Genomic DNA, 24395 nt, shown 5'->3' on the forward strand with positions numbered 1-24395 from the left:
ACATGGACCTGCAGAGTTCAAAATCCCACATGACCTGCATTTACTACTAGGCTTAAGCCCTAAAGCTGCCTGCCTTTGTGGTTGCTATATCTTCTGCATATTATTTTGTTTTCTAAATGTAAATCTTTGTCCATTTTTTTAAGGCCCCCAGTTCACTCAGCCAGATATTGGGAATATGGGTGGGGGGAGCAGTCGATATATCTTTCTCAGTTGAGATTGGATCAACCAAGAGGAGGGAAAAAGAAGTCAGGGTAAAAGATGAAATGTAGCTCTGTGGATAAATGGGCTAGCTAATATTTCACTTGGCATCAGAGCCACCCACTCCCTCCCCAGTGCCCCTGGAGAAGAGAGGGGAGCTTGCCCAACGTGGGGCCAGGCTAGTGCACAGGTGCTCCATGTGTGTCCAGGCTGTGGGAGGGGAAGGAGCCAGCACACTGGCCCCAATTCCTTCTAGAATTTCCTTCCCCTGGTAAGCAGCGAGTAAAGGGTGTGGTAAAACCCTGAATATTATCCTAAGCATAAATTTCTTGCACACAAACATGAAGAATTTGTGTGTGTGTTGGGAGCAGATATGGCCCTAATGGTGAATACTTTTAACACAGTTCTTAGAATCAAAGTTTCAGCGTTTGTTTGCCTGTCTCTTTCGCCATCCGAGCTGGATCCTGTATAATTCCTGTTTTCCTCAGGGTCCCATGCATATCACAGTGACATCTGTTGATTGAAGGAAGGTCTACCTCCCCGGGTGAGACTGAGGGAAAGTGCACACCTGCCATCTGAAAAAATGGTCGGGAAGGGCGGTACACACAAACAATTTCCCCGTTGTCTTCTCAGAGTGTTTTCCTACCCTCCAGTCGTTGAGGGAAGTTGAAAATGAATTTCAAAAAGACATTACACGTCTATTCACACGTTTCTTATCTCTCCTCTACATGAGTCAATTAAAGCCCTAGAAAATGTACACAGTGACAAGCCTTATAATGAGACTGACTTCCCACTTAATTCAAGACACTCAGTGACTTAAATTTATCAAAAAACTTTCTCCTACCCCATTTTTTCTGATAATAGTGTGTCTCGCGATACTGAAATATTTTCTTTTTTCTTTTTTTTTTTTAGTTTTGTATATTTAAGTAGTGTTGCAATAATAACATTTATTTTGAAATTTTGAAACACAAGTTTTGGTGGCAGGGATTGTGCAAGGGGAATTGCATATAAGTCTCATGAGACCTCCCAGGTGTGACTCCCACTAGGAGACGAAGAACAGAGACTCTGAAGAATGAAGCATCTTGCCCAGGTGCTCTCAGCCAGTATACAGCAGGGTCAGGATCCCACCCAAGAGCCACCCAACTTCCAAGTGGGAGAGTGTCTGAAGAGAAACATGTCCCTGGATCAGAACTGAGGTTGGGCCCTGTGGAGCACCCCCTGAAGTTTCAAAGTAAGCCATCTTCAGGCTTATTTCAGTTTCAACAAAATATTTGCTCTTGATCACGTTGAATTTTATTTCAGACTTAGGAGGCATCTGGGACTGCTTCGTGTTTAAGGGTTATGTCATGAAGTGTTGGACTCGGTTTGGGGGGGTAGTAAAGAACTGAAATTGGGTGATAGGAAGGTGCGGAATGAGCCGTCTCTGGACAAAACACAACACAGAGAGAATAATAGAACTTTTCAATGATGTCATAATGATTACTGCAATAACTCCTGGGTGATATGTTGTCTTTTTGTATATTTTGTTTCTAAGTACTCAGTGTTCTAGTTTAGATTTATCAAAATCAGAGCCTCTTCTCTTGAAAGTCTCTGTCCGGAGAAACTTCCACTCTGGGAGAATTAAAAAAAAAAAAAATTCACTTTCCTCTTTTCCAAGTGTTTCCAGCCGTCTCTGGCCTCTGACACATGCTGTGGACAGCGGAGATTTACATGAATTTTTCAGAGCATATTAATTTATTCCAAAAGTAGTTCCTGGCAGTACTGTCCACATCCATTCTCCCCGATTTGCTAATATTCACCGTGTTATGTTTATCATTTTAACACCATTGAATTAAATAGAATTCTTAATTTTGCTGGTTCCATATTCACTTGGATCTATGTTTCTCCTGATTATAAATCAAAGGGTAGACTTATTTTTTCTAATTATTTTGCTAATTAAATAACTTATTGAAGCAATAAGTGGAAAAGCTGGAAATCTCGGTGGAGGGGTGGTAACCATTGAAAGGAGCAAAAGCAAGATCACTGTAACTTCCGAGGTGCCTTTTTCCAAAAGGTATTTGAAATATCTGACCAAAAAGTACTTGAAGAAGAATAACCTCCGTGACTGGCTGCGCGTGGTGGCCAACAGCAAGGAGAGCTACGAGCTCCGCTACTTCCAGATCAACCAGGACAAGAAGGAGGAGGAGGACGAGGATTAGAAGTCCTGTGTCTGGGATATTTTGTATAATCTTTAAATAAAATCTAGGAATCACACACACAAACAAAAACAAAAACAAACAAACAAACAAACAAACACCCCTGAGTAGCTTTGTGTTAATAAATCAGCCACGCCAAGCAGCTAACACCCTGTTAGAGAAAGCTCTATTCACATCAAACACCACTCTGCCTAGGCCTGTATCATAAGATTAGCAGTACAAAAATCATGCAAGGTGAAAATCGTAGCAAATTATTAGTTATGGGGCAGTTGGAGAAAGAGAATATCTCTGAAAACTGAGCTGATATGACTTCAAAACTATGGGAAGATTTCTCTGCCTCACTAAGAATAATAATAAAAATGATGACTCCAGAGATTTTGTAGGTTTGCAATAACCTGCTTAAAAATGAGAGTTGACTGGCTGTGTTATCATTACTGTTTCCTGAGAGACAGTTTATGGAAGGTGGTTTTTATGATACATTCCTGAAAAATCTCCAGATTTCAAATATGCAATATAAATGTCCTCATGAAAACTGGAGAACTTACCCATTTTATAAATAGTACCACACCTACTTCAGACTAAATAGGATTTCCACATTTCAGTGTGGTCAGTTCACAATAAAAGGTGGACAGCAAAAAACTGCTAACAAATCTGTACACCAAGGGTCTGATCCAGTCTGTCTAAATTAGACGTGCCCAAACTTTCTGGTTTCAGGATTCCTCTACTCTCCTCAAACTTACAGAGGGCCACAGAGAGCCTTTGTTTATGTGAGTTATATATGTCAACATTTACCGTTTTGCAGATTGAAGCTGAGAAAAATTTAAACCACAAGAATATACAAGAACGCGTCATCTCAGCTATCAGAGGGAAGACACTGGCATATGCTGTGTAGCCCCTGGAGAACTCCACTGCACCTTCTGAGAGAATTAGGGAGAGAAAACCAAATGATGTTTTGCTATCACTATGAGGAGAGTTTTGACCTCATGGATCACCCGAAAGGATGTCAGGGACCTGAGGGGTCCCCAGATCACACTTTGAGGACCACCAGTTTAAATGATTTGATGTTACTATTTAACATTTACAAAAACCTCATAGGAACTTAATAAGTGGTAGATGATGAATCATTTGAAAACATGGTTTCTGACCATAGCTCTGAAAATGAGCCAAACTGATTTGATATTCTATTCTCTTTTCTAGCTGTGAGATCCTTGGCAAGTCTGGAGCTGTATCGTACAGTGTGTATGACAGGTACGCAGCAGAGAAGAGCTACAGAAGAAGGAAAGAAATGGAGCAGAGCCGCCCCCCTCCCCCCGCCACCATGCAGGCAGAGCTCTCCCACACCCTCCCGAGGAGTCCCACTGATTACTGTGGTATGAAACAGAAGAATTCTCTCCAGAGAGGGTGGCTGGAATCAAGAAATAGAAGCGAAATTTCAACCTCCCCCTCATCCCCCGCCTGACTTTCCCCCTATAGCTTGTTTATCTTTAAAAGCTTTGATCTAAAATGAGCAATTTCTTGCACTTCCAAGGTCCAGGCTCCTTTGGTTTGCTCTATTTATGCTCACTGTGTTGTTTTGTTAAATGAAATTTTACTACTATTAATCCAGTAGTAAAACATCTCCTTTTTCTTCCCCTGATACCTTCTGTTACTCTTACGTCCTATTTCACAGACCTAGTCCAGCTCAGTTTTAGCAACAACTTGCCTTGCTCAAACTCATCCTTGAACACGGAACCAGGGTTTGATAGGATTCTTTTCTATAAGTCACAACACATCCTTGGTCATTTTCTGTTAGTGTCTAGGTTTTGTGTCCCCGAGCCCGGGGGAAAAGGGACAATGTTCCCTTTGTCTGGAATTCGAATTGGGGCTGTGCAAGGGAATGTTGCAGGTTGAATCCTGGTGGAAGTCATCTGTGAAGAGGATGGTGGACAAGGACTGGCTGGGGGCCAGGGCCAGGCAGCTCTCCGTGCTGGGTAAGAAGACAGGCTCATCGTCTGGGAACGTGGCTGCAAGGGCCATGCCGAAGCTCCAGGGCACGTGATTTAACAATGATTCTCCTGCATGACACTTGCTGGGCATTTCTGGAATGCAGAGGAAAATCTCACTTCTTCTAGACTCCTTAGATTATGAATGTTTGCCTACACAGATTTTCCTGTTTTATGTGGGCAGTAAACATTTACTGAACTCCCCTTTGTGGTCCACACTGTGCTGAACCCTGGAGTGAGTGAGGGGCAGGGTAGGACCACCCTGAGTTCTGGCTCTGGTGAAGGGGAGATGGTCCTGCCAGTACCAGACAGGGGAATTTGGGAAGGTAAACCAGCCTGGGGAGTAAGATAATCACTTCAACTTCAGATATGGTTTTTGAGATGATGGCGAGATATCTCAATGAAAAATTTGTAGTAACCTTCCGCTAAGGAGTCATCAAAGTCATGGATGTCAGGAAAGCACAGTGTTTGAGCCAACTCTGGACTCATCCAGGTTTGAATATTCATTCCTTGTCTACCATTCAGCAGCCAAGTGATATTTGGTGTGATTCTGAACATATTGGTACTTCAGTGTCCTCCTGTAGAAAATCCGCATTCCAAATAGAGAAAGTAGAATGGCAGGTGCATGTGTTCTAGCATTTGGTAGGAATGCCGTGAGAGCAGTTCTCAGAGCCTTGTTTGGTGGTTCAATATCTGAGTTTGGAAAGCAGTGATGAACATTAGTCATGCTACACTTGGCTTCCATCGGACAAGTAGTGGCGCCTTTGATCTGATAGTGACAGGTGATGTAAGTCTTAGCTGAAGCAAGGCCACAATGAGGTGCCGAGAGGAGGAAGTGGTTTGCTTAGGAGTACACAGGGCTCAGGGGCAGATTGGAAGATGGAATCCAAGGCCATAATCCCAGGTTCACATTTCTAGTTCACACAGGCTTGAGTTTGAATTCCCACCTTAGGCACTTACCTGCTGTATAAACTCGGCCAAGTTACTTGCACTTTCTGTGCCTCAATTTATCATCCATAAAAGTGAGGAAAATCATGGATTAATGTGGGAATTCAATGAGGTAATAAATGTTAAGTACTTAGCAGAGTGTCTGGCAAATATTAAGCGCTCAATAAATGACAACTATGATTATCCCTTGGACCATATTGCCTCTCAAACACGCTCTGTAAAGCTCAGCAAGTTACTTTGAAACTAAATTCTGAAATCAGTCATTTTCTTGAATGTAGCATGGATCGTGTGCAGAAAGCATGCTCCTGACCTTCATGAGTGTCTTCTTTGGGAAGAACAGGAGTTCTGCCTGACACACAGGATCCCTGTTTAGTCTTAGGGAGGAAAAAACTGCTGTATACAGGGAGGAATGAAATGTTCCTGAAAACTGTGCCAATCCCCTCAGATCGAGTTATCACAGACTTTGTTCTCATCTCTCAACTCTGAAAACGCTCCTTGCTAGCCTTGACTGAGAGTAGTAAGCCCTTGTAAGATATCTTAGCAAGCACTTCCTGATTTTGAAAGGTAACAGATAGGGCCTCATTCCAGTTTTCAAGTGCTTGGAATCTTTTTTGGAGGGATGAGGTTTGTCCTTTGCTACCCCTAGGGGGTTGACATCTTTCTATGTTTCTGTAGGAGATCCACAGGTGTACAGTAGGAGAGCCAGAGGTGTCTTCCTGAGATGTCTGCCGTGGTGGCTCTTGTTTGGGTGGCTAAGTCTTGGTGTCCTTACTGACTTGGGCAGACCCCTGCACTCTCCTGTCCCTAAGCCCTCCAGCTGCCTGGCACAGGAGACCCTCTTTCACTCCTAACCCAACTGTCCTTCAAGGGGTGAACTTGGAAATACCTGATGTGGACAAATGTCAAGTTGGAATTTGATGCATGGGTATCTTATATGAATGAAATATGAGGCCCTGGAGAGCAAAAGTTCTGGAAAGTGGATGGTTCCTGCTGGAGAGAATGGGGACAAGTTCAGATGGCCCACTGGAGTCCCTAGGCCAGGGATGAGTGCCTAGTGGTATGTCCTCTGTGCTGACCCCCTCTCTAGGAGGCACTATTTGTGCCTGATTGTGAGATGTGCTGTAGTTGACATAGATGTGTAACCTCAAATAATCGCTGTGTTTCTTTCCTCACATTGTGCCTGCCTGGCCTATTTCCACAGATGCCAGATCTCTGAATATCTAGCTGTCAGTTCTGAACAGTAGGGGTGTTTGTGCTAAGACAGAACTTTCTGGTGTTTGTGCTAAGGCAGAACTTTCATAGTACTAGGAGCAGGTCAAGACATCTTTGTTTCTTTTTATAGAAAGTCATCACCATGGCCCTACCATTTGTGACAGCAACCATAACCAATTTTTTTTTTTTTTTTTTGGTGAGTGACAAAATACATTATCACACAAATGTAGTTATTGGTGTCACAAAGCTTCATGCACAGAAATTATTATAAGAAAACCTAGCAGATCCAGAATCAAACTTGCCCAGTTAGGGAAGATGGCCTGTTGCCTGGAGCCACAGGCCAGGCCATTGGGGGTCGTTCTTCTCATGTGGGCTAAGCTCTCCAGGCTGCCATCATCATCCACGATCCTGGCTTTGGCTTCTGCAAAAGTGCTCTCTTGAACTCCTCTGCCTGGGTGTCTGGGGTTCTTTATGATTCTCCACTTTTCTGACCTATGGCAGCATCTTGTGATTTACCAGCTAGGAGCCACAGTGATTCAGCCTATGTCCAGGGAGGTTGTGCTTGTGACTGTGTGTTTCTTCATCGGAACCTGTGAGGTGCAGGTCACCGCCGGCAAGGACTCCGGATGGGGATGGCTAGCGAGAGCATGCAAGACCCCGCATGAGCCTCACTGCTGACTCAGGGAATCTAGATCCTGCCAGCAGTCCGATCTTCACTGCTTTAGGATTCTCATGTAGATAGTCACTTATATAATTCTTGCCTTTTGTTTATAATATTCTTTGTTAGAAACAAAGCAAATATGATTCCTCTGCTCATCATACACTCTTCCTTCTCCACGTGAGTGTACTGGTAGCGTAATAGCACCAGGCATGGGGAAGTGAGCACCTAGACATGACCTGAAGTCAAAGCATCTGGCCACTTGGACCCCTCTGCCAGGTGTGCCTCATTTTTTGGCTATTCTCATGGTGTCTGAATCATGAGATTCTGGCTCTGGTGAAGGTAGATAAAGGTGCTACCTTCATGGGGTCTAAAAAGGAATTTCATTTCCCAGTATACCTTCCAAGTAATCATTTATAAATATGCATTTTTGAGTTTCCTGAGCCATTGTCTCTACCTTAGTCTCCCATTTAAACCTTGATTGATCACACTACACGTTCCGACCTCTGGATGGGCTCCAGTCCCATGATTTCTGATGAATGATAAATACCAGCTCCTGAACCTGATTAACCTGAAGAAGCCTAACTGGGAGAATACTTGTCTGAAAATACCTTATCATGGACACAAAGGTAGTCTTGTCAACACCTCTTAATGGTGGAGATCTTAATTTCCGAAGAGAACTTTCCTCCTACTTTAATGTGTATGTTGTGTGTCTCTTGAATTGAAATTAAACTTTGTCCCTCCTTGGGCTACATGACCAGAAACTATAGGAATGTTGTTTCCTTTGTGGTTCATAAGAGGCTGGTGTGTGAAGGGCTCGGCAGAAGGGCTTCCGGCCATCCTGTTGCCTGGTGGGTTTTCTGGCCCGTTGTTCTCCATCAAAACCCCTGTGTGGAGAAACAAAGGCAACTCTGAACAGCAGCTCTGTGATGAGCTTATTACAGGGGAGATGCTTGGTCCTGTGCAAGGGAATTTAATATCCAACCTTTCTCTCATGAAAATGAAGCGATGTGAAGTGATAGGTCTTGACAAAAGGACACTGATGACACCACACTCACCACCTATTGATGAACAAAGCCGAATTTTAGATTCTACAGATAAGTGATTATGCATGAAAGGCTGGATTGTGGCTGTGGAGGGGACGCAACTGGCTGAATCTGAACCAGTTCAGTGCACAGGCCTGGGGAGTGTAAGAGCATCATTGTCTTGGGAACATGGGAAAAGGGCATCCACACTGGCAACCGCGCAAGGAGATCACCACCGATAGCGAGACTGCAAATGGAGGTAAGTTTCTATGCCACACTGTACACTCTTGAGCACTCCAAGATAGGGTGCTCTTGATTCGCTCTACCGTGTGTTCGTTTTCCTTGGAGATGCAGTTGGCAAGGCCACTTTTGCTAAATCTGTGGTGCTGTGCTGTAAGTATAAAATAGGAAATATTTCTGAAGGTGTTTCAAAGAACGATTGAAACAACTTAGGTAAGTAGAGCAGGATGTTTATCTCTGCTGGGGAAATGGAATGCAGGGGAGACAGGAAAAGAGAAGAATGGGATAGAGGGGAAGGGAGGGTGAGCGGGACTCCAGGCTGCTAAGTGGGTCCAGGGGAAGATTGTGGAAGGAGTAGGTGCATACATGCATTATCTTTTGCATACATGCATTATCTGGATTTGCTGAATGCTGACCAGTGCATTTTTAGAAGAAGAGGTTTGGGAAACATCTCCTGGTGTATGTATGATCTAGTTGGAGGTGGTAATGTTCTTCCTTCTCTTGGACCTTAAACACTAGACTGAACTTATAACAACGAGAGACTTAAGTTTGAGTTCTGGCTATGGGGTTAATCACTACCAATTTCCAAGTCAGATTCCTCATCCACAGAGTGAGGATGGTGATAGTACCTGCCTTATAGGGTCATCGATGGGGTTAAATGAGGTAATGTAGGTGGAGTGCTTCACTGTTCTGAGCATTTATTTAATCATCCTTCAACAAATAGTAGCTATTGTCTCAATTACCAGGAGGGTTGGGTGAGTCTATGTAAGAAGAGGGAACAAGGGCAAATTCGAGGTCATCTGAGGGGCTGGCAGATAGTGCTACCCCACAGGGCTGGGGAACACAATGGGGTTATAGATTTTATAGGATGGAATGGGCTTACTTCCATACAGGTTGACTTTGGGACATCTAGATAAGTTCTTTGAGGGGAGTAGAGGTCAAAAGTTAAGACAAAGTGAGCAAAGTCTTGGAATTGGGCTTGTAGTCACTGTGCTTAAAGGCTCCCATTTATGCTGAGGTAATATGGCCCGAGAGCCACAGCTCACATCCATCTACCTCCTTGCGGTTGCCTGTGCCACCTCGGTCATGGCTCAGCCCTGCCCACCTGATTTCGAGGCTCTAAACCTAACTGTTGTTCAGCATGACTGTGTCAAAATATCATATTCAGGAGTATATTAAAGATATGTTCGCTAGTGAACTCTGCTGTGTTGTACGATTGGCAACTTCCTGTGTGTGTGTGTGTGTGTGTGTGTGTGTGTGTAGCACAACAATGAAAGGAAATCAACCTAGGTTCTATTCCATATCCCTGATCTCTGTACCCTTGGGTACCTCATCTAACTTCTGGTGACCTTGGTCTGTTCCTCTGTGAGATGAAGTTTTGATTGGATCGTTCATACGATCCTTTCACGATCTACCACTTCACCTACAAATTTGCATTAGCTCATCCAACCATGGTTTCTTCTTTGATCCATTTATTTGCTCAGGACGCCCTTTTGAACACCTACTGTGTGTCTGTATGGGCTAGCCACCCTGTATCCAGATGGAGGAAACCAGTTCTGCCGAACTGAGCTAGTGAACAAACAACTTGCACACCACGTGCTGCTCTACATTAGCGGTGTTCCACATTGTTAGAGGAGCTGAGGAAGGGACCTCAACCCTACTCTTCCCTTTCCCTTACTCATGTGTCTGTGCCAGGGATGGAGCAGGCTACTTAGAAGATGTCGACCACATTAACCTGTGAATATTGGACACCGTCACCTGCCACCCTGCTCCTCTTACACCTGAGAGCCACATCTGATGACTTCCAGGATCAGTCACCAGGACAACGCAGCCACTTTTGAGATCACTAAATGAGGTCTTCTCACATTAGCTGGGTTGTTCATAGCTCAGTCTTCCTGCAAACCACAATACGTCTGTGAGAGCCGCTCACTTTCCTGGACAACTGGAGGGTCTCGCACATGTCTCACTTTGATGGAAATATGGTATTGCATTTACCTGTCCCTGCGGTGTAGTATGACTGTGTTTATACAACAGTAATACAAAATCGCTAAGAGGAGAGTAGCACTCGGTTCTTGGATCCCTTTCAGTCAGTAAATAGAGGCCAGATTTTGGCTCAAACACTTTTAATATGGTACCATTGTAGGGTTGGAACATTATTTCTGCTTTATTCTAATTTGTTCATGGTAATATGTAAAAGCAATACAAGAGCCTCAGATTTTCAGGTTTATGAATACGAGAGCACAGATATTCCACATGAGAACATGCCCAGTATTCTTTTACGGGATGGAAGGGGGTCCCTATGCCCACATATATTAAAGTGTGCACCTGCCTTCAATAAGCCCGAATCAGCATATGTAAGTGGACTGCGTGCCACATTTGCCTTGTAAATCAATAATAAAAAGAGCAGACGCGTTTCTGGGTAAAGGGAAAAAGTGAAGAGGTTCGGTTAAGATTCGTGAGCTGGAAATGATCAGTAGAGCCAACGAAATGCTCAGAAAGATTGTGTATAATTGTAGTAATTTTCAGATTTTAGTATTCCAGAAACCTAAACATTGCCATTGTATGAAGATTTGCTAAGTGCCTCAGCACAGTTAGAAGCTGTGATGGCACATGGCATCGCAGCATTAAAAACTAAAAAGCCTGCTCCTTCTGTCATCATGGAAAAGAGAGGACAGATGCAACTAATCGACATACCCAGTCAGATAATCCATTTAAAGCTTATTAAGAAAACCGAGCGTATTCTGTGGATGACTCCCGTTACCCAGTTCCTCCAGCCTGACTCAGAGTCCCTTGCAGATAATGGATCTACAGAGAGTAGGGTACACTTTTCTGAAGAGCTTGTGAGCAGTTTCTGACGCTGTGTCTGCCCACGTGCAATTCATGTTTACATATTTGTTTAGCTATGTGAGGTTTAGAGTGACACTCACACACACATACATACATACACACACACACATATATATATATATACACACACATATACATATATATATGTAGGTATATGGTGGCAATCTGTGATTTTCTGGGACTAAAAGAAGAGGGAAGGAGATGTGGAAGCAAAGAAGAATTTGTGCACGGGGAACTATTTCTAGTGGCTGAGAATCCCAAGGGTTGATCTAGCCTGCTCTGGGGATGGAGCTGCTGGGATGCTTTTGGAGAGAACAGAAAGCCGATGAAGGCACGGTGCAATGTGATGGAAGCAGAACAAGATAGTTTTGTTGAACTTGATGAATCCTGGTCATCTCTTAACCATTCGTTTGTCATCCATTGATGCGTGCCGGAGATTTTCAGCCAGGAGGTGCAGAGTGTTGGAGTTCTGATGTCACACGAACCAGTTTTGGTCCTTGGTTCTCAGTCAAGGCAGCTGTAAAATCAGAGGCTGGAACAGATGTTGTGTTACATCGGGCCTCTCTGGTGCACGAGCCTCTTCCGAGCATGCCCCTCACACAACCGCTCCCAACCTCCAGCTCTTGTCCCTTATTGATGCTGTTGGATGCAGCTTCTTGGAGAATCCAAGATGCATTCTTTGTCAGCCTGTGTTAATTACTGTTTATCTCACTGAATACAGCTTATGTCCAGATTTTGCTTGGAAAGGAAGCTCAGGATGTGGGAGAACATCTGTGACCAGATTCCACGCTTGGAATTCTAATGATCATTCCTTGTTTTTGTTTTCCCATTGGGGGGATATACTGGCCCTTTGTGGGCTGAGTCACCTTCAAATGGCATGCTAATTTATAAAAGCAACCTCTGCAGAGCAAACAGGAGGGGAAAGTTTTAGGATACTCAATAAAAACGATTTTGGTTTCGAAGTGGAGGACACAGTTGTTAAAGAGGCAAACCCATTGACACAGCAATAGCTATTTTAGCAAGCAGAGTCTTTTCAGCAATTCTAAGCTATGGACACTTTAAATCTCTCTAAGAGAGATGTCCTTCACCTCAAGTGACAGGAGCGATTGCCACCACCCTGCCTACCCCATTCAGCAGCTGCTCCCGAGTCTCGGTGTGCCGTGATCAGTGCCATCCATGGTTAAAACAGTCCTTGAGAATGTGATGATGAAAGGGTTATGAACCTGACAGCCTGGAAGGTGGTGTGCCAGCCAAAGCGTGGACAGTGGAGTGAGACTTGCCGTGCAATCCTGGTTCTGTGAACTTGATAAAGGAGAATGACCTCTGACAGCTTTGGCTCCTCATCTGTAAAATAGAAATAAGAGTATTAGGGATTCTACAGGTCTGTTTTAATGATGACGTCAGCACCACCTGTCTTCCCAGCTCCCAGAACGTTCAATCTGCCTGTATCTGGAGAATGAGGACTGCATCCTTGGCTGAATAGAAGAGTTTATTCTTAAACGGTCTTGTTCTCTGGCATGTGAGGAGTTTTGGTCTTGGTACTGTTCGCATTGTGGTTCCACACCTGGGGTGGTCTGCTGAATGGGCAGGTAGTGAGAAGGACCAAAGCATGAAGGTGAATTAGGGATTTGGATTTATCAGCACCAAGATCTTGCCATCAGGAAGTTGACATCCTGGTGTGGGGCTAATGAAATAAATATGTAATATGTCAGAGAGTGGTAATCACTGTAGAAAAAAATTAAGAAGGGTGACAGGATAGGGAGTATTGGACAAGAAGTATGAAGCGCTACTTGGCATGGGGTGGTTTAGGGAAGACATCCCTGAGTAAGAGACATTTAAATGGGAATAGGAAGGAAGTCAGCCATGAAAATTTCTAAGGTAAGAGGCTTTTAAGCAGAGGCAATGGCAAGTACAAGTGTCCTGTGGTAGGGGCTGACTCGATACTTTCATGAAGCTCCACAGAGTATGGTGTGTGGGAAGCAGAGACAGTGGGTGTTAGACAGGTATTGGGGTGGGGGTGTGTGGGTGGGCAGGTCATGGTGAGGACTTCAGCTTCTCTCTTGTAGGGTTCTGAGAAATAAAATTGAGAGCTCTATGAGGAGGCTCTTGTAACTATCCAGGTGAGAGATGATGGTGTTTGGATCAGGGTGGTAGAAGTGGAGATAGTGGAAGGTGATTAAATTTAGGATATAATTTGAAGATAGAAATTGTTGGTGGGCTGAATGTGAGAGAAAGAAAATATAGCTGATGCATTAACATGTGAAGATTAGGGGCACCGTCTTATGCAGATCAAAGTCTAACTTCTGACTCTCTTTCACTTACCTACTGATAGCCCACTGCTGACCAGAGGCCCTACCCATGGCATAAACAGTCAATTAATATGTAATTTGTATGTTCTGTGCATGGCACACTGTATTCTTACAATAAAGTAAGCTAGAGAAAAGAAAATGTTGTTAAGAAAATTATATTAATTGAACTTAATAAAAAAAGAAAAAAAGAAAATCACAAGAAAGAGAAAATACATGTACAGTACCGTACTGTATTTATTAAAAAAATCCACATATAAGTGGACCTGCACGGTTCAAATTTGTGTTGTTCAAGGGTCAACTGTAGTTAAGAATGAGTCCATGATTTCTGGACCAAGCATTGGAATAACTTCTGACGAGTTTGTGTGTGTTTGGTCTTGGAAATTGTAGGAGTGAGATATTAGAGAGAAATGGCCCTATAAAGGAGGCAGTTATCTCTCTGAGAGTCAAAGAGGTGTTAGCAAATAGTCTTACATTTGATTAGGTACTCAAGGAATGAATTAGAATAGGAAAAAGGAGCTGGAGTAATTTTGCCAACATTCACTAACCTTCAAAGCTTTTATCATCCAATGTTCTCTCCAAATTCTAGATGTTTCTTCTGTGAGTACTCACCATTTTGGCCACAAAGGCAAAGGATGGAGGTAGTCTGGAAGGTGAGGTAAAAGAGCCTGTGAAAAGAGATCTTAGACCCTTAAACCCAGAAATGTGTGTGGCTATATAGAGATTGCCAGGGGCAACAGGGAACAAGAAAATCTTAGATTTAAAATGACCATGAAGAGAGGGAGCTGTTGGTCAGTCTCAGAAGCTTCAAGCACTAGAAGAAGGGAAGAAATCAACTAGTGATTTCAGGGCTGATTGCCAGTGTCTTAAAGAAGGAGTTAAGATAAACCTTCTCATCATGTTTGTTTCATGTTTATTCTGGATTTGGGGCATTTCTAAACTTTCTCTAAACTGGTCTCACAGCTGGTCATATGGAAACATAATGAAAGTGATGCCAGGCTGAAGACAAATTCAATCAAGCAGGTTTGTTGCCCCCAGGAGATTCTGCATAGTGTTGGACAGAGCATGACTCAGGAAGGGCAAGTTACAAACCATATGGAGTTTTGTGGGATGCCATTTTCAGTCTTCACTAAGGGATTGCATTAGCTGGTGTGATGCAAGGGTGAGACTCTTTCTCACTCACTGGACTTCTCAGTGGCACCTTCTTATGAAGATGTCAATGGCATCAATTTTGGAGTTGGAGGCTGAGACTTTAATGGTAATTGTTGCCCTGGTCTGACAGGAGTATTTTGAAAACAAATACATTTCTGTACACAGGAGTTGAGAGTCCTCGCCTTATAGTGATGGTGACGGTGGTTTATAAGGAAAATCTGAGAGTATTATGCTATATCTGCAGGAGATGGAGGAACCGTCCCTCAATTGGAGACTGAAACTGAAAATGTGGAGAGAGGGAACCAGAAATGTACTGTCTTCCAACAGGGCTTGTTCCCTGAACTGGGGCTATGTAGAGCACATTTGAAAACTAACTTTTCAAAATCAGGATTCCAGAGAATTTTCTAGGTCTTTGAAGCCCCATCAGTTCCACGACTCATAATATTACCACCATGCTCTGATGATAGATTGCATTTTACACTTAGGTTGGAAGGATTATTTCCTAAAATTTTATTTATTTGAGAAAGAGCGAGTGAATGAGAAAGAGAGAGAGAGAGAGATCGAGCATGAGCTGGAACAGGAGGAGGAGCAGTAGGAGAGGGAGAGGCAGACACCCCACTGAGCAGGGATCTTCACATGGGGCTTGATCCCAAGACTCTAGGATCATGATCTCAGCTGAAGGCAGCTGCCCAACCAACTGAGCCATCCAGGCATCCCAAAGTTGGAAAGCTTTAATGTAATTAATATAGAAGAAGAATGATGTCATTGAAAGTTAGCTTTGAATCAGCCCAGGTTGGTTTTTTTTTTTTTTTTTTTTTTTTTTGGTTGCTGAAAAAGACTCAGTTGTACAAAGTTGAGTTTTTGGAGAACAACTGCAAATGTATGATAAATGTATGATGGGTTTCCTTTAAAATGTACACACACACACACACATACACCCTTATATCTTATAACTTGTGGCACTTGAAGACATTTTGAAATGTAGGTACTTGTAGACTTGTCACTCTCTGGGAAGGACTCTGCAACAGAGTCTGTGTTTCTGCGTGCCATTGATTCTTCATGAGAGAATGGAATGGGTTCAGTAGCGAGTCCTCTGGGCTGCCATTGACTCCATTTATCATTTATATTCTTTGCCATCTTGGTCTGTCTGTGTGTTTACATGTGTGTTTTGATGATACTTAATGGTGAAGACAAGTGTGAGATTTAATGGGTAATCCAAGGCAGAATAATTTTTATTTGCAATGGCATTATACTGCTGATGTATCTCTGAGTCTGAATAATATGGAAACAGTGAGTAACACGGGCAAAAGAATTCTACCAGCGGAGTGGAGAGTATTGGATCTGTAGGAAAGAGACCTCATAAGATTTTCCTATTTGCCTTTAAAGAAAGAATCTGCCTATAAACTCGGAAAGGTATAGCTCTCCAGATGTTTTTAAACAATTGGTTATGTATTAAAAATGTAAGCTACTGTTTTGGTCTTTGAAATGGGAAATAAAATGACTTCTGATTGTTTCTGAAGCCACAACAGGATCGACATATGTTTCCAATGACCATGGTCTAGCAGGCATTAAGTTCTAACTATAGATTATTTGTTGCAAATTGAAAATGAGTTGTCTGAAAGAGGTAAAAAGAAATCTGGTACTGTGTAGCTTTGTGCTCCCAAAGGGCTAAGTTTTTCTTGTTAAAATTTCTAGTCTTGTCCCAAAGGCTGCAAAAAGTCCCATGATCTAGGAACATGCCTTGGAAAGAGAGACGGATAAAGGAGGCATTGAAGACCACCTTCAGCATGGTGCTGCCTCAGATGAAAAGGTGTTAAGTTGTGGGAATGGCAACCACAGCCTGCAGCTTCAAACCAAGTGTCATGCCTTACATTAAAAACAGAACAAACAAAACAAAACAAAACAAAAATGAGTGCGATTTAGATCTGCTCCAATAAATTTGGAGCCTATATCATTTATTTGACTTAATTTAGATATCGTAAGCGTGTAGGTGATCTCTGCCACTCAAATATGGCTGGAAGATCTAGCTAGGATGGTCCTGTCTTAAAAGTCACATTTCCTTCACTTTTGTTTCCTTCCTTTCTTCTTTCTTGTGTCTAAGTCTTGTTCATTTGCCCTTATGAACGAATACCATTGTCGGTAGTTGCTACATTAAGTGGGTTTGCCCTACGGAAACTGCTGTTCTTCTTTTTAATTTTTTGGCTTTTATGACTCTCAAAACGAATGAAAAAAGTTCCCCAATGTTCTAGATGAGGCAAAAAATTGTAATTATTTTTTTTAATCACTACATAAATCTCCAGAGCATTTTCAGTATGTTAATGGCCAGTTAAATAGTTGCTATTATTTCTTATTCCTATCTGATGAAAATGTAAATAAATAACCGAAGTTTAAATAACAGCAATCCCTGAAAATACTAATATCTATCAATCATCTTTATTCACCCATAAAGGACATACCTATTATACAGGTTTAAGGGAAGAATGAAATAAGTGCTATCTTGGTTGATTAGCTACAAAATCCATAAAAGTCTAGGTAGGGCAAATCAGAATCAAATTTTAAAGAGTTTATTTCATTTTTCCAATTACATAAAAATTCAAAGCAGACCTATCTGGTTTGTGGATTCAATTTTCGTATGGTTGTGATGCAGTTAGTATTTGAGGGAAGGCTGAAGAAATCTTGAAGCAATCTGATGAGATTTCCTGAGCAGGATACACCCCAGGCTGCCCACCTCAAGGCAGTTTTGGCATTTCCATTAAGGACAGACTGTCTGGAACAAATGACTTTACCACGAATATTTGTTTCTGAGCTGCGTGGCGGGGCTGGTGACTTGGTAAGTGCTGGGTCCCTTGCAGGTGCCTAGCGGTTTCTGTAGGGGCTAGTTCAGACATGTCACTGTGATGTGGGTGTGATAAGGCAGGAGCACAAACTCTGTGTCTTCGAGGCACACACACACACACACACGTTCACACATCTCCATCCATTTAGCCTGCAACACGGACATTTTTTTGAGCTTTGCCTTTTGAAAATGTTCAGAGAATCCTGGTCCTTGTTCATGATAATCACTTCAGTACCACTCCGGCCTAAGCAGGGTAGAGAGGATTTTAGGGCCACATGGGTAGTCCTTTGGCTTTTGGTGGGTAGAGAAACTGCTGGTGATGCTAATATGGAGATGCTTGCAACCATAGTAAGTGTAAGAAGGAGCGCAAAGCCCCAGATGTGTATCTGTCTCTGATTAAGCACATGACCTCATAGAATTATGTCAGAGTTCTTAGCCTGCTCTGACATATTCTCCCTTTCTTTTTCATTAGCTTGTTAAGCCTTGGACATTTATTAGCTGTACTTACAAGTTTATTACTGTTTCTCTCTTCCTATTGTCCTACCTTCTCTTTTCTGTGTTTGGTTGATGATATTTCAACAATGCTTACCATTTATTAGAAAACAGCTTGTAGTGGAAAGCCTCTTTGTATTTCTTCTTTTGTTTCTCAGCTTACAGTGAGCACCTCAGTTGTCCTTCCCATCTGTGGTGGTCTGTTGGTGGAAGGACGAATGGGCACCTAACGTGGCCTGCCTCGATTGCAGTTGGCCCCTGGGGAGTGTGGGGTTACATCTGTCTGGGAGTCCAGATTCTCTATATTCTGCTGGTTCTGAGATGACATCAGGATCTGGGGGCACCTGCTCCTCAGAGCCTGGCCCCAAGGGAAGGAAGACATAGTTTAGAGAGTGCAAAAGCCTGAGGGGGAGGAGGAGAGAGCAGAAGGAGAAGGAGAGAGGAGAGTAAGGAGGAGGTGGAAAGGGGAAGGAGAGAAAAGAGGGAAGGGTCAGGATCCCCTGGCTGCATCCGTGCTCTTCGGTATGAGGCTACAATACTTATTTTCACTACACATTCATTTCTTGCTGTAATTTGCCCAAGAAAATCAGACCAAGGTGATTTGCTTCCCCATGAAGGCTTGCTGATTTTGTTGGTACTCTGCAGACCATCAGTCTTCTCATGGCCTGACCTCCTGAAGCTTTAGGTCCTGGCTGGCAAACACAGGGAAAATCAGGAAATCAGGAGGAGTGCCATCTTCAGCGCTCGGACCCTGCAGGGCTGTTGGCTGTCTGGGTTGGGGGCAGGGGTGTTCGCTCTGCTTTGTCCTCATTCGCCTCCTTGCTGGAGCATTTTCTCACACTCAACAACCACCTTTCTGCGTGGCTTGGGCAAAGCAAAGAGCTAAGTGGAAAAAGCAAGGAAGTGGGGTCTCACTTAAATATGGAGAAAGAGGCAACTTCCTCTCACAGTCCAGGAAAAAATCCCTCTATGGAGGTTCATTTATCAAAGAACATCTTAAAATAGTGAATTGGAAAATTGCAAAGGCCAGGAATTCCCTGATGTTTTGTGCTGAGGACACAGGGAGGGTCTGCTTTCAAGACTCTTGCTAAGCACAGGGTGTGATTGGGGGGAAAGGTTCATGGGAAGTCTGGGCTGGGCTGTGGAGAGGCCTCAGGGCTGGGTGATCAAGAGGTGGGGGCTGAGGGAATTCTAGTCTTTCAACACAGGGGCTTCTGGAAAATGCCCTTTTGAAGGGACCAGGTTTCCTGATACTGCCACCTCCCGGACTTCGGAGCTGCCTCTGGTTGCGGAGCTGGGACCTGTTGACCTTGGAGAAAATTGGAGACCAGACAGTAGCTGTGACTTCTGCAAGGATGTGATGATGGCATGGTGGGGACCCGACACTAGAACACGGTCCAACACTTGGTCCCCACCATGTGGTGTCACATTTCGATCTTATATGGCGCAGGGCAGGGCTTTGATGAAAGGAGGAACCAGGTGTTGGTGTTGGTGGCCATTCTTACTTTCTCCTGTTCTTGAACTCAACAGGCAGGTATGTGTGGATGTAGGGGAATTTGGGGAGGCTGCATGGGGTCACATCAGCACTCTGGGAGCTGTGAACATTCAGTGCTCTTTGTCAACTGTTGGGGCCCTATCATTCACACTCATGGGAGCTTCCCCTATCCCAATCCTACCCCTCCCTTCTCGTGTCCTCATGACCCAGAGCACTCCGGTCCCTTCTGGTTTTTTACTGCATCTTACCTTTCCAGTTGTCAGACCCTCTAGGACCACCCTGCGACACGGGTTCTACCAAACCAGAACTAGGACTAAATACTCTCCATCATCGGTGGGGGACTCAGAGGCCCTGAGCCTGGCACGCTCTATTTTTTCCCTCAACATTGCAGCGGATATTAAATGCTGGAATTCAGGGAATGTTTCTGGGGGGCCCCAGACAGGGAAGGGGTTTGCTCACATGCTTCCTATAGCTTGGGAGGAACACTGGTACGAGCCGAGGGGACCAGAACAGCTGTCTGCATTTTCCTGCACGCGCTGGTTTCCATGAAACCCAGACGCTCTTAACAAAGAAGGGAGAGGCACACTGGAAATAGGCATCTCCCTGACCCGCTCTGACTTTCATGAGATCTAGGACACCTCGCCAGGTGCTCATTTATAGGGCTGTTGAAACTCCTTGCTGAGGCTTCAGGCCAGTACCTGTGATGATGAAGAAGTTTCAGAAATGTGCAAGGCTTGGAGGTTGCTGGCTACAACCCCTAGGAAGGGCAGGGAATGGCACAGAGGACCTGAACGGACACGGTGGAGTCCTCATCATTTCAAGTTTTGCTTGGTGTTCACAGCAGCTTGGAATTGCAATCACAGATGCCAGCTGTGTATTTTTGTGGGAAACAGAGAATAGGAAAAAAGTTAGCCAACTGCCATAGGCAAGGAGACCATTGTGAATTTATCACAAGTACTGATCACGGGTTAGGCGGGTGGTCACATGGGGGCTGGGTGTTTAGAGGGACCCTAAAGCTTGTGGTGGGGCTGGCCAGAGAGTCAAAGGACTTTCTAGACATCAGTACTTTTAGAAAAATCAAAAGCCAAACTTGGGGTTTTCGCATGAAATTGTATGGACAATTCTGGGATTCCAGATTAGTAAGGTCTAATATTTAGCAAATGGCGCTTTTTCAGTGAGCGGTTGTCTAGTCAAAGTTTCTAGAATCAGAAAGTCTAGAATCTGAAGCATGTGTGGTGTTCATTGAAGCTGCAGGCTAACTGAATTGTTCTGATTAGACTCTGTGCATATTTAAGGATCAGCAGTACTCTCTCAAAGAGGCCAGTTAGATAGAATAAGCAACCACTTTAGGAAGAACAGAATTTTGTCTTTGCTTCTTTTCTTTCTTTCTTTTTTTTTTAAAGATTTTATTTATTTATTTGGGGGGGAGGTGCAGTGGGAGAGGGAGAAACTGGTGCCCTGCTGAACAAGGAGCCCAATACAGGACTCCATACTAGGACCGTGGGATTATGACCTGGGCAGGCACTTAACCCACTGAGACACCCTGGGGCTGAAGAGCTCAGGAACTCTTTGAAAGTCCTTTTGAATAGAATTATTCTGATAATAATATCAGAATAGTTCTGATCTTCCTGCTAACAGATTCTTCCCAAGTGGAGAAGACAACAGATTTAGATGTAGGTGATTTGGATTACAGATACATAAACTCTGCCCCAGTGGGGCTCTAAAGTGAAGGAGGGAAAGATAGCAAATGCATCATCATCACAGTTGGTGGTGGGCAGGAGCTGGGGAAGGAATGCCCATCTGAGTTCTATGATTGTGCAAGTTTTTCGGGAAGCCTGCATCACAGGAGGAGGGAATAGGTTCCAAGAAGCAGTGGGTGGAAACAGGTGTTTGACGATCAGGTGGGAACCAGGGCCAGCACAGGCTGTGGCCGTGTTTGTCTAGGCAGCGTCAGGGTGTGTCCCAAAGGAATTCCAGAGTTATTTTTAGCTATAATGATACTTAGATGCTGTTTGACACACTTATTGCAAGTGTACCTGTAACATTAAGTACATGGGAGGCACTCAGATAAACCCGTTTTTTAAAAAAAGATTTTATTTATTTGACAGATCACAAGTAGGCAGAACAGCAGGCAGAGAGAGAGGGGGAAGCAGGCTCCCTGCTGAGCAGAGAGCCCAATGCGGGGCTCTATCCCAGGACTCTGAGATCAGGACCTGAGCCAAAGGCAGAGGCTTAACCCACTGAGCCACCCAGGCACCCCAACAGATAAACCGATTTTTTAAGATACGATGACAATGTAAGAGCTGTGATCTGAGTAGGTACGCCTTGCAAATATGTACTGGGACCGGCCCTCCCATCCATACCAATCAGCAGCATGCCAGCCATGTCCTCCCCGCCGTGGGAGTGAGCAGGCATCTCTGTCTTGCTCCAGCCCCTCCTTGACCCTCACCGTGCCATGGTTCTCCCCACATCTGTATCCAAATCAGAGAGCCGATGGGCATGGTAGAGACGTAATCTGTTTGCACTCCGGTGGCTGGGGAGGGTCTATGAGTACAGAAAACGTTCGCAAGTGGCCAGCGAGACCGAAGGCCAAAGATAAGAAGAAGGAAAATTAAAAATCATGCTGTATTTGTGATCAATAATTATAATTGCTGTGTAAAGATACAGGAACGATAGTAGAATGATGAGGTGATGGGATTTTATTATATCAAGAATGCTGAGCAAAAGCAGAAAGAAAAAAAAAGTGTATTTACTTTTTTTTTTTTTTAAGATTTTTATTTATCCACCTGAGAGAGAGACAGTGAGAGAGAGCATGAGAGAGGAAAAGGCCAGAGGGAGAAGCAGACTCCTCATGGAGCTGGGAGCCCAATGTAGGACTCGATCCCAGGACTCTGGGACCATGACCCGAGCAAAAGGCAATCGCTTAACCCATTGAGCCACCCAGGCACCCCATTTATTTACTTTTTAAATAAAAGATAGGATGCACTCTACGGAGCTTTAAATAAATAGGTGCTTGCATATTTCAATGACCGTTCACTCTGACACTTTGAAATTACTAAGCTGTCTTTCTGCCAGCTAATTCTTAAGCGACCTTAAGAAAAATCTTCAGAAATTCAATGAGCTCTTTATTTATTATTCCTTTTTAGAAAATGTTCCTTTTGTCCTTGATATTCTTCAGTTTCTTTCTGATGTGATAAGGGGCAAGTCCACCCTTGTGATGCCACGGCATACACATGGAATCTCAGGGTCGGGGGCTGTGCTGGGGAAGTCTTCCAGGTGAATCTGATGCAGTGTAAGGAAGAATCAGTGCTTAGGTCACTTTTGCATCTCTGGCCACAGAATAAAGCAGGCTTCATGGTATCGGGGAGTTGTGGAGGGTGGTCTAAAGGGTAGTTCTCAAAGCGTGGTCCCTGGAGAGCTGCGCACTGGTATTTGAGCTCCACTGTTCTAGACCATTGTCTCTCAAGATTCTATACATAGAGATCACCTGTGAATTGTGTTAAACTGCAGGGTTTTTTTTTTTTTTTTTAAGATTTTATTTATTCACCTGACAGGGATCACAAGTAGGCAGAGAGGCAGGCGGAGAGAGTGAGAGAGGCCGAGCAGAGAGCCTGAGTCGGGGCTCGATCCCAGGACCCTGGGGTCATGACCTGAGCCGAAGGCAGAGGCTTTAACCCACTGAGCCACCCAGGCACACTAAACTGCAGGTTTTATTCTGTAGGTCTGGGGTCGGGCTTGAGCGTCTGCTTTTCTAATAAGTTCCAGGTGCTGTCAATGCCCTGGGTCCACGGACCACTCTTCAAGTAGCCGGGGTCTAAAATACTATGGTCACTAGGAATATACATCATGTATTTAAATGGATAACGGGACACCCCAAGTTAAATGTCATTCTCCTGTGTTGACAGTAAACGAAGATCAAAAATAAATTGTCTTCCTGGGTAAACCTAGTAACATGGTGAGTTTCTGAATGTAAAAGCCTGAGGTTATAACTTTGGTCGTTGTTTGATTTCTCTGACATATGGTAGGTGCTTAATAAATGCTACAGAGAAAATGAGTGGGGACCTTACCAAGATTTTCTAAGGGACCTATGCCTGAGCAGTCAGGTGGCATCATTCTGTTGAATCTTTTTTTAGTTACAAGAAGAAAGTATTAGGGCAGGAAAGAGACATGTACACCCAGATGACCTCGGGGCCCTGAGGAAAAAGCTAGAAGTTCTCAGCACCGGAATCCCTCTGAGGATGCTTTTGCTGCTGTCAACACTTGACTCACTGTTTCCTCTGGCTCAAATTCACCCTTTTAATCAAATCTCATTGATTAGATGCCTCTGTGCACTCAGCACTATGCATTTTTGCCAAATCTCATCTCTCCCTCCACCACTTTTCTTTAACTGCAACTGAGGCAGAAATACATTTTCTGCATCTGGGCAGGAAGTCCGTGGACAGGCGCTGGCAGCCTTTGCTAAGAAAGGCAGTAAGGACGTACTCTCCATGTCCCTCCCACCAATGACTTCTTTCATCCTCTCCTCTACCCCCATCTCTGCATTTCTAGTGCTTTATCCAAAATGCCAGACACATTGATCTTTTCCTCTGCAAGAAGTCTGCCAACCAACCCATTTGTTCTCTTGCTCATTCTTTCCCACTCCTGTTGGTTAGTGGTAGATGCCTATCCTTGTCCACGAAAAGCTTACAACCTAGTGGTTCTCTCTAGTACCTCTCTTCTGGTGGAGAAGATCTAGGCTGTTGGTCCTTGACCTTTTGTAGATCTTGGGAAAGAAAGGGTATGGGTGAATCAACTAAATGGGAGATTTAC

The sequence above is a fragment of the Lontra canadensis genome, unplaced genomic scaffold, assembly GCF_010015895.1.
Source record: "Lontra canadensis isolate GAN:19392208 unplaced genomic scaffold, GSC_riverotter_1.0 scaffold103, whole genome shotgun sequence".
NCBI lineage: Eukaryota > Metazoa > Chordata > Mammalia > Carnivora > Mustelidae > Lontra > Lontra canadensis.